This window comes from Oppia nitens, unplaced genomic scaffold, assembly GCF_028296485.1.
Source record: "Oppia nitens isolate AA-2021 unplaced genomic scaffold, nextdenovo-longstitch-racon4-pilon3 scaffold59_pilon_pilon_pilon, whole genome shotgun sequence".
In the NCBI taxonomy this organism is placed as follows: Eukaryota; Metazoa; Arthropoda; class Arachnida; order Sarcoptiformes; family Oppiidae; genus Oppia; species Oppia nitens.
Genome location: NW_026533242.1, coordinates 27,527 through 38,582, shown reverse-complemented (window position 1 = coordinate 38,582; position 11,056 = coordinate 27,527).

The window sequence follows — 11,056 nt, the reverse complement described above, 5'->3', positions numbered from 1 at the left end:
AGTTGTTCGTCGTATGTTTGTGTACAACTGAAATGTGTGAGATCTGCTTCTTCGTCCACTTGATTGGATATCTCGTTAAGCAACCACACAGTGTTATCCAATTTAAATGACATTAATGTAGAATTTATTACTCCTTTAAATTGACAGTGATTTGTTATACAGGGAAACGGCAAACTATTCGGTGTGTAAATGCGAAATTGATTTTGCTCTGTTGGATGTTTTAACGGAATTTTTATTTTTAAATAAAGATACTTTTGAGTAGTGTTCGTATTGGCATTGATTTCATCTCTAATCAAGTATTTCGTGAATGGTAAACTATAAAAAAGTATTTGGTCTTGTTGTTCAATGGCTATTTTGTATTTGCCATTAAGTTGACTATCGATTTGATTCAGCATTTCAGTTAAGGTGAGCGAATCAATCAAGTCTCTTGGGATATATCCTTTTCTTAATGCTATGAACATTTTATCATAATAGTTCAATTGTTCCAACTCCATTAGAACTAGATTTTGTAATTTTTCAAATTGTTTGTTGTTAAAGTCACGAATGATATCGAGTATGTCTCGTTTTTGAAATTCAATTCTCATTGCACTTTTGAAATCTTTCAATTTTTTATCCATATTTTGCATCTGTTGTTTCGTAACATTAGCTAGCATTTGTATTCTCTCATTTATTACTGTAAAACGTGCGTTAGTTGCTTCTGTTAAACCAATAAGTGCATTTTGTAACAAATGGGTTCTCTTATTAGTTTTATGAATTTCTTTACTAAGATCGTTAATTTTATCTTCTAAGCCTTCATTATTTTTCCCATAAAAGAATCCAGCAGCAAAAGTAGCAATACCGGCAAGTCCAATAGCCGTTAATGTAATTAACTCTCTTTTTCTTCTGTTGTAATTAACTTTATTAAATAACTCATGTCTCTCTTCTATGAATTTTGTCATTGGTTCCATTATAGCGTTGAAATCGTATTCCAAATATTGGCAATTATTACTTATATAATTTTCTCTGCCAGAAACGAAATCTTGAATTCTTAAAGTGAACGATTCACAATTAGACTTTATTTCGTTATATATTTTTGAATATCGCTGACTATTATACACGGGTAAGTTGATTTTCATGTACTGAATCCAATAATCACTGAATTTAAATGCTCGTCCTGTTTCTACAAAATACAATCCATGTGCTGCAGAGTTTGTAATAAATTCTTTATTTTTGAAAAGGTTTGGTTGAAGTTCATAAGTTTTCTGTACAAAAAGTTTTCCATAATTCTTTACAGTTGTACTACGAGCTGTCGTAGTTGTTTGTGGATTTATTTTATCAATTAAAACGTTAGGTAATTCTCCCGACAATTTTACAATTGTTTTATGATTGTCGATAGTAGTTGGTATGTACGATACATCAGTAGGTTTTAACGTTGCTTCTGAAGGTTTCGTTGTCACCGAGTCTTCATCGGGAAACATTGTTACTTCTGGAAAATATAATTTACTAGAAGTAATGGTACTTGTTCCCCGAGTTTCCGCTGCTGACTTCGCGGCGGCAACTTCCCTAAGATTTTGTTCTTCTAATAATTTCATAAAACATTTATAAGCCTTTCCATCATTTTCTTTACCAACGGGTAATATTATTAGGCCAGGAATTATTAAATATTTATCTTCTGAAAAGTCTTTGATTAGTGGACTATCATCGGTAAGTAGGTTACAATCATCATCGTAATAGTTTTCATTATCCTCGAGTGGTGGCTTTCTTCTTTTAACAGTCGTTACTATTGTTGTTGACGTACCAATTGATTCATCGTTCAAATAAGTATTATCTCTCGAATATATCTTTTGTGGTATGTAAACATTTAATCTGTCTTTAGGTATAACTACATGTTTGCCACTGTTACGATCATATATTCGTCCATTAGTAATATGAAAATTTGGATTGTTTTTTAGTATGTTCTGTATGTCTATCGGGTTAACTTGTCTACCATCTTTGACAGTTACGAAGACATCCGGTGTACTGGTAACATGATCATATTTGGCTGTCTGACATCTATGTAAGATGTCAACAATCTCGCTGTTAATTACCAATAGTAGAATAAAATAAACACGTTTGTTTCCCATCACCTTTTTATTTTATTTTATTATTATTTTTTTTAAATTTTGTAAAGAAAGTATACATTTATTAAATCATTGTTTTTTGAGAAAATAGTGTTTACAGGCTTTAATGCCGGATAAAATACAAGGGTCGCCGAGAAAGTTTGCATAAGTTAGTTTACAATCGGGGCATACTTTATACATAAAAGGTAAATTACGAATAATTATTTCTTTTTTATTAGCGGCTATTAGTTTGTTGTCAATAATAGTCATCTTATCGTAGTCCTTCTCAACCATTATTTTATAGACAACTCCAAACGATTTTGTGTCATATACTATAGTACGATTGTATATTTGAGATGTAACAACTAGTACGTTGTTAATAATTTCCATTTCGCCTATAGGGTCAAACGGTACTATGATTTCGTGAAAAGCTTCAAAATGTCTTTTTAGGTTTTCCCATTTGTAAACCAATATTGTAGTCGCCAAATCACCTGGTTCTAGACTTAACTTTTCTGTCGTAACAAAGAGATAGTCTTTTGTTGCGGCCATTAATAGCATACTTTTAAAACGAGTTATTTGTTTCTCAAGTATTATAATAGGTGCGAATCCGATATTAGTTTTTATTAATTTCAGGATGCCAATCCAATTACAGCATGATAGAATTAATAAAACGCAATTTTCGTAAGAGTCGTCCTTTATTTCCGCATAAATGACGTTATCAATAGTGATGCAAATAGGTATTCTTTGAAATATGTGAGCTTGATGTGTTCCATCATAAATAATTTCAAATATAATTCCTTCCTTTGACACTGCTAAGATACCAATCTTAGTGTGAAATATTTTTAAAAAGTTGTATCCACCCGTTACCATATTTACTTTGTTTATTCTTATTTGTTCAATTGCTTTTCCAGAACTTATAAGCATAGATTCGCCGCGATCGGAGCTACTAATGTCGTATATCGGCCCAAGTAAGGAGTACTTTTTCAGTCCGTCATTAGTAGATGGTATATAATTATATATCGTACCATAGTTCGTTCCGATACTGAGGTTGTTGTCATTAACTGATAATGATGTCACCCTTCCACCTATATAATTTTTATCAACCAATTTTGTTTTGAAGTTAGCATAGTTTAAATGTTCGGTGTTAATGGGTGTTTTATTAATTATATCCGGTGTATATTCTGGTTCCGACGGAAAGATCGAATATAACCAATCAGGATGTGCTGAACAAGAATGTGTATACGCTGGTATTTGACGGGTAGTCGTCTCCGATGGGATATATAAAAGATCATATCTGTAGCATTCATTAAAACTGTATAATCTTGAATTATCAAATGATCTTAAATCCGATATAAATCGTTCATTCATTCTATAAAATATGTGATTTGTTTTGTATATTCTCTATGTAATTTGTATGCTAACAAACGCTTAGCTTTGGTATATGATGTACTTATAACCGACAAACAAATTTTCATGGAAGGTATTAGCAGTTGAATGAAATAATCTTCTGGACTTAGCTGACGTTTTTTGATTTTAAATTGAAGGTTATAAGTTTTACAAAATATGATTATACAATTATATGACCTTTTTCCAAGGAGTTGCTTTCTTTTATTATTTAATCCTGAAGCTACAGTAACTAGTTCTTCAGGTGTTAGTTTAATGTCTTGCCAAATTCCGTGTATTCTAATTCTATACGGCATTAAAATGTTCTGCTTACGACAATTAAGCAGTTATTCGATCGTTGCGTACGTCAAGAATTAATGGTTCAGTTATAGCTTCTAAGAAAAACGTATGATCCAACAGAGGTGAGTCCAAAAACGTTGGTAGTAAGTCTACTTTCTCGGTTATCAATGAATAGAACTCGTTTATAAACTGTTTTCTACCATATCTTGGTATTGGAAAATTTAATGGCAAAATGAATATAAGTCCACGTTTGGTTGCGTTAATAAGTTTGTATAAACTATCCACACAATTAAATACTTTTTCTTTGTTGAAATCAATCAAGTATTTGGAACGTACTTCAAACTGTTTGATCGGCAGATACTTGAAGATGTATAAATAACTTTCGGCAATTTGTTGGTCTTCGTTGAATTTTGATTCACTCAAACGTTTATTACACTCACGACAATGTAATAGCATAAGATTGTCGTCAACCAAAATATGACAAAAAGGACAGTAAGAATAACAGGTGTTATTCCTCGGTTTCCCGTACGGAAAATATTTCGGACACATACAGTCTATAATAAATAATACTATTTATTAATCCAACACCAAATTTATTATAATTTTAATTATTATAAGAAATACAAATATAAGGTTATATAAATTATTTGTATCGAATAAAGCTATGTTGGCAAACGATAAATCCACTAGGAAACCCATTTATAATTTGTGGCAAAAAATTCTCACAACGGGTACAACATTTTCCAGTTTGTGGTAAGCGGTTTATTAGCAAATATCCATTGGTTAGCCCTGTGATCATTAAACGGTTTTTATATTTCTGTAGAAATGTTATAAAATTTTCCATCTGAACGGTATACTTGACTGTCATGAACTGCATATCGTAAATGTATATTAGATTACAATCACATACAACCATCATTTCTCCGGCTCCGATGGCTATTTTCCTAACGTGGGACTCTGGTAATCGATAGGTTTGAAATTCCATCTTTGATTGTAACATAGCTTTAACGTCAAAGCTATAAAGCAGTTGTCCAGTTTCTGACAGTTCAACGCCTACAATCTTCATTTCCCCGATTGTGTATAAATTAAGCGGTTGGTTGTCGAATGATAACAATCTTGTCTGATATATAAGTTCATAGTTGAATGAGTGATTTTCAATATAAACTCTAATCAACGCCACGTTCTCGCCATTTTGTAAGAGTAGGATAAGTCCGTCATTTGGATAGAAGAATCGACGAGCAGATAGTATACTAAAATCTGATACTCCTGTTGCCAAATATCCAATAATTTCATAAGTGACGTCGTGAATATTGCCGTCATTGATTCGGATTAATCGCCCTCCATATGTCATCCCTAGTATGCCAAACTCGGTTTTCTGTAGTGAAACTACACGCTCTTCACCGATGTTTGTAATGTTATACGTGTTTGCATTAAAATAGTATATGTTACTATTATCAGTAATTATGTACATCCCACAGTCGTTGAGTGGAACTATACATGTGACCTCATCAGTTGTCGCTACCATTGATAAACGGAATTGATAGCCGTCGAGACTGTAAACGTATAGATATCCAGTGTTGAGTCCAATGACAATTTCTCTTGACGAGATACCAACAGCTGTAACGTACGTGTCGTATGTGTGCCAATTATCGGTCAATAAAATTTCCGTTGGTGCCATTTTTGGATTTATTGGTGAATATTCGGTGATGACATCAGGTTTAAGTTGTTCCATCCAATGTATATCTACAGGTTTCAACTGATCAGATAGCCACCAGTTACCATCCACTGGTGCCCGCAGACCAGTATCCCAAACCTGGGGTAGGTCAGACTCGGTCTTAACTGTTATCTCGTTTTCATAACAGCCGTGAAAATTTTCAACAAATTGAACAATTGGCTCAACACCCGCATTGATATTAGTAATGGTTTCATCACAAGGTTCAGTTTTGATGCGTTTTGGTGATGACTCACCATAAATCGCATCGATATCTGTATTCGAAATAGGTGACGTTCCAGAAGATAGTTCATCAAATCCGAGTGAGTGCATCTCTTCTAATATTTTATTGTTATCGTATGTAGATAATGTAGTGAAGAAGTCGTCCATTTCTTCTTTGCTAAGCGGGGCAAAGTCTGGACTTTCATATGACGTTGAAGGTTGTGGTTCCATACTACGTAGTGATAAATGTATTATAGGCAACGCCCTAAGACATCATGCTCGGACAGGCCTATAATTTATGTTGAATACTGGCTACGCCCAAAGCCATTCGGCTCGGACTCAACGCCAGTCTCGGGTATCATTTGATCCCTCATCGTTGCTCACCAAATGTAGGGGAAGTGGGGTATTACTGACATTTAGGACTAAGCTAAACTAACTTATGTAAACCAAAACACTCGGTAATATACCACCGGCCCTTACGGTTGGGCTCTCAACCCGGTCGGTTTCGTGGTGTGTGGCTTAAGGGGCGAGCGGATCCCCTTGTTCCCCGACATAGTCGGGTAACTCCTACTATACGGGAGTAACCGTGTTCATGTTTGTAGTTGACAACGGACATGTCATCGGGTATGCAATTACCTTCAGGATAGGATACCTTATAGATGGATTACCATATACGTAGGTTGCTTTATAGGAGTTAACCCATAAGTAGGTTATCATATATGTAGGTTGCCGTATAGGTAGGTTATCTTATAGGTAGGTAAACATACAGGTAGGTTATCTTATAGATGGACTACCATATCGGCAGACAACTATAGATAGGTTACCGTGCAGTTAGATTACCTTATAGATAGGTTACCATATAAGCAGGTTACATTATAGATAGTTTACTATATGAGTAGGTTCCTTATAATCAGATTACAATATAGGTAGGTTATCTTATAGGTATGTTATCCTAAAATATTGCATACCTCAGTGTCTCTGTCATGTCGTTAGTTTAGGTTCTCTCGTAGGTTCATCTGTAGGTACTCTCGTAGGTTCACCTGTAGGTACTCTCGTAGGTTCACCTGTAGGTACTCTCGTAGGTTCACCTGTAGGTACTCTCGTAGGTTCACCTGTAGGTACTCTCGTAGGTTCACCTGTAGGTACTCTCGTAGGTTCACCTGTAGGTACTCTCGTAGGTTCACCTGTAGGTACTCTCGTAGGTTCACCTGTAGGTACTCTCGTAGGTTCACCTGTAGGTACTCTCGTAGGTTCACCTGTAGGTACTCTCGTAGGTTCACCTGTAGGTACTCTCGTAGGTTCACCTGTAGGTACTCTCGTAGGTTCACCTGCAGGTACTCTCGTAGGTTCACCCGTAGGTTCACCTGTAGGTTCACCTGTAGGTTCACCCGTAGGTTCACCCGTAGGTTCACCTGTAGGTTCACCCGTAGGTTCACCCGTAGGTTCACCCGTAGGTTCACCCGTAGGTTCACCCGTAGGTTCACCCGTAGGTTCACCCGTAGGTTCACCCGTAGGTACACCCGTAGGTTCACCCGTAGGTTCACCCGTAGGTTCACCCGTAGGTTTACCCGTAGGTTCACCCGTAGGTTCACCCGTAGGTTCACCCGTAGGTTCACCCGTAGGTTCACCCGTAGGTTCACCCGTAGGTTCCAATAAGAGTTCGGGTGTGAGATGCCCCCGTATACGGTACGGTGCCGGAGTTCTCATAATAAAAATATTTACTTACGTAATAGTTGTTTAACGTCCGCGTGGTTATGGATGTATTCTGAAGGCGTCCCTTAAGATGTCCAACGATTGGTCCGCGTCGAGAAAGTAAACACACACAAAGTAATATGCAAATACTTTTATTAATTCACTCTAAAGCAATACACGTAGTATGACTCCAAGTGGAGAACTGATTTTGGTGTTTGAGAGACACCTCTATTTATACTAAAGTGTACGTTCATAAAAAGTGTGTCACATTGAGTCAGGTTTTAATCACTATTAAAACTGGGAGTTTACTATTTAATTTTTTCTATAACATTTTAGTGCATTATTTTAACACTAAAATATTGAATAAAATTTCCTTAAAAACAAGGTGTTTACCTTTAGGTTTTCTGTATAACATTTTAGTGCTGTTATAAATTTTTAACAAATAAAAATAAGAATAATTTTTGAAATACTTTTTCGGAGTAAAACAAATAATATACCCTTACAATATATTTTAATTATGTATGTTATCCTTGACTTCAATATAAAATTATTTAATGTAGAAATATTAGTGTATATAAGCATTTGTTTATTATAGGGAAAGTTTTCAATAATTTAGCTTATGTAATAATTATGTTTTTTAATTATTTAAATAAAAACAAAACTTATTTAATAGTTAAATATTTTGCTGATTTGACCCACTATTGCAATATGTATTTAACACATTATACACTGTAGTCAAAACATATAACTATGCAATACATATGAGTAATTAAATATATAATTTGAGTACATTTACTATTGTTTTAAGTGATCTAATATTATTCCGCTACAATATAGTCGAATACTGTCCTTCAAAAATTAATTAATCGGCTTTTATAAAAATCTGAGGTTTGTCGGCCGTCAGACATAATTTTTTTTATTAATTTTTTAATCGAAAGACATTTAATGTACTTTTATTAAATCGTAACAAAATACAATATTGTTAAGACATAAAGTTACGATAAATATGGTTGACAATTTAACAATAACGGTGCTTAATAAACCTCAAAGTTTAAAAATTATTTTATTTTGATATAGTTTAAAAGAATAAAAATATATTGTTTGTACAGTTATTATTCATTTACTACAGTTCTCAAGTAAAAAAAATGTATTTTAAAAAACTTTTTTAAATTTTAAATAACAACATAAACTTAGCTAAAATTATTTTTTTTTGTAAATAAATATCTGAGTGAATTTCTTAATTATGTCAGATACTGACACATACACAACAATACTATACATACACTGTATAGAAATCAACACATTTATATACAAAAATATTACTATACATATACTGTATAGATAACACATTTAAATACAATAAATACATATACTGTATTTCACATACAATACATATACAATATACTTACTGTACAATCTATACAACACAATTGCCATAAACCAGTATATACAAGAAAAATATAGATAATAAACCATACAAAATTGGACATTAATGTTTACACAAGCATACAACATATTATTATAAAGCTCAAAATCACACATCACACAAACACAAATCACTCTCAGTTGGACTAACATCCCAGCTCCTAGTCAACCATTCTTACAGTCCACTAAGTATAGTATAGTATACCACTATTACTATACACCCTATATGCCTAACCTTTTAGTTAAGTATAGGATACCACTATATTATTGTTATCAATAGTAATTTTTGTATTAAATATTATATTGTAAGCCCTCTTCAAATTTTGAATAAATATTTTATTTTATAGTGTTAAGCAACTGTATGTTTCACTCGGAATACCTGACAATTATTATTAAATATTATTGAATCTTATTGAAATATATACTCTATATTAGTTGTTTCGTACGACATTTCATTAATCGGTACAGAAAAGTTAACTATATATAAAACTAATTGATATATAACATTAATCGATAAATAAAACTAATCGATATATAAAAATAATCGATATATAAAACTAATCGATATATAACACTAATCGATATTGTTTAAAAAGTACTATTTTTATTTAAAATAAATAACAAAATTATTTTTTCATCATAATACAATGTTAACATACTTATGAACAAATGTGTTATAATATTAGTTTCAGTAGTATGTAAATAGACAACTTTAAAAGATAATGTAATAAAAATATTAAAAAATAAAATTAATTAATTTTTTTTAAAAACTCACTTTAATACTTTTAATCAATTAACATATAAATATAACGCTAGTATTTATAAGAACAATGACTTATTATTAATTTATTTAATTATTTAAATTAACAAACAATAAAATATATTATTTTTTTAAAATTGTAATGCCAAATATTTAATAATCATATAATTAGTAATTTCATTGCAGTTGTAATAATTATATCATAAGTAATTTAACAAAAATAATATTTAGAGCAAAATAAATTTTAAAGATATTTCTAATATAAATAACAATTGCTTAGCTAAACAAATCTATTTTTTGTAAATATAAACAATTGTTTTGTTTATTATATTATTTTAAGACACATAAACTTTTCTATTAAAAACAAACAAATAATATAATTATACATAAAAATACTGTATTTAAAAAAACATAAAAAATTATAAAATTTATGTTAAATAAAAATTAAATTTTACGATTTGTATAAAAACGGACACCTATTGTCAAACAAATTCACTCTCAAATTAATCGTTAAACTAACCATTTAACCACTAATTAACTATTATAATGTAGTTATTATGTTAGACATTATTTACAATAAAATTTATTACATATATTTTTTCAGATATATTTTATATTGTATTATATTAATGTTTTTTATATTATTATTTTTTTGATTATTTTAAATAAATAAATTTTTTTTAAATAAAAAGTATAAAGGTTGAACCTGTCATTACTAGCAAATTATTATAATAAATTGCCTAAGTTTACTATAGATGTTAGTTTTTGTTTAGTTTACAGAAAGTAGTACAATGGCGTTTCATAAACTTTCTGAACTTGTCCTAACTGAACCATTACAAATAGAAATCTCCATGCTAATTTTTTTTGGTGGCGCTTTATTGAACCTATTTGAACATAACTTTTGTCGCAATCATTATAATCGTAAGAAAAACAACGTAACTTTTGTCGCAATCATTATAATCGTAAGAAAAACAACGTTTTTGTCTGTTATTTTTTGCGTTGTTTTTTCCCCAATAATGGCCACCAATATCAATAAATGTTATATGTATTAAAAAAAAATTAAAACACTTTAAAAATGTAGTTTTATATGTATTATAAACATACAGTATATACTGTAATACTGTACTCAATTAGTGAATATTTTTTTCAATCAATAAAAGAATGTGTAGTTTATAAACTAAAACTAAATGCATTTTTATAATCAATTAAAAACTTAAATAAATTATTTCTAACAAATATAACCGATTTTTTAGACATATAAACTATTTATTATTAGTATTATAAGAAAAAAACAAAAAAAAATTAATTTCCCGATTTTGCCATTTTTTCCTTCCGATTTCCCGACCGATTTGTTTTAGGTTATAGTTTTTAAAAAAAAAATTAAATAATATTTAATTTACAAAACATTGGCACTAAAACAGTTAACTAACTATACATAAACTAATCTATTATTTTTTTTAATTTATAATTTTTTATGTTTAATAT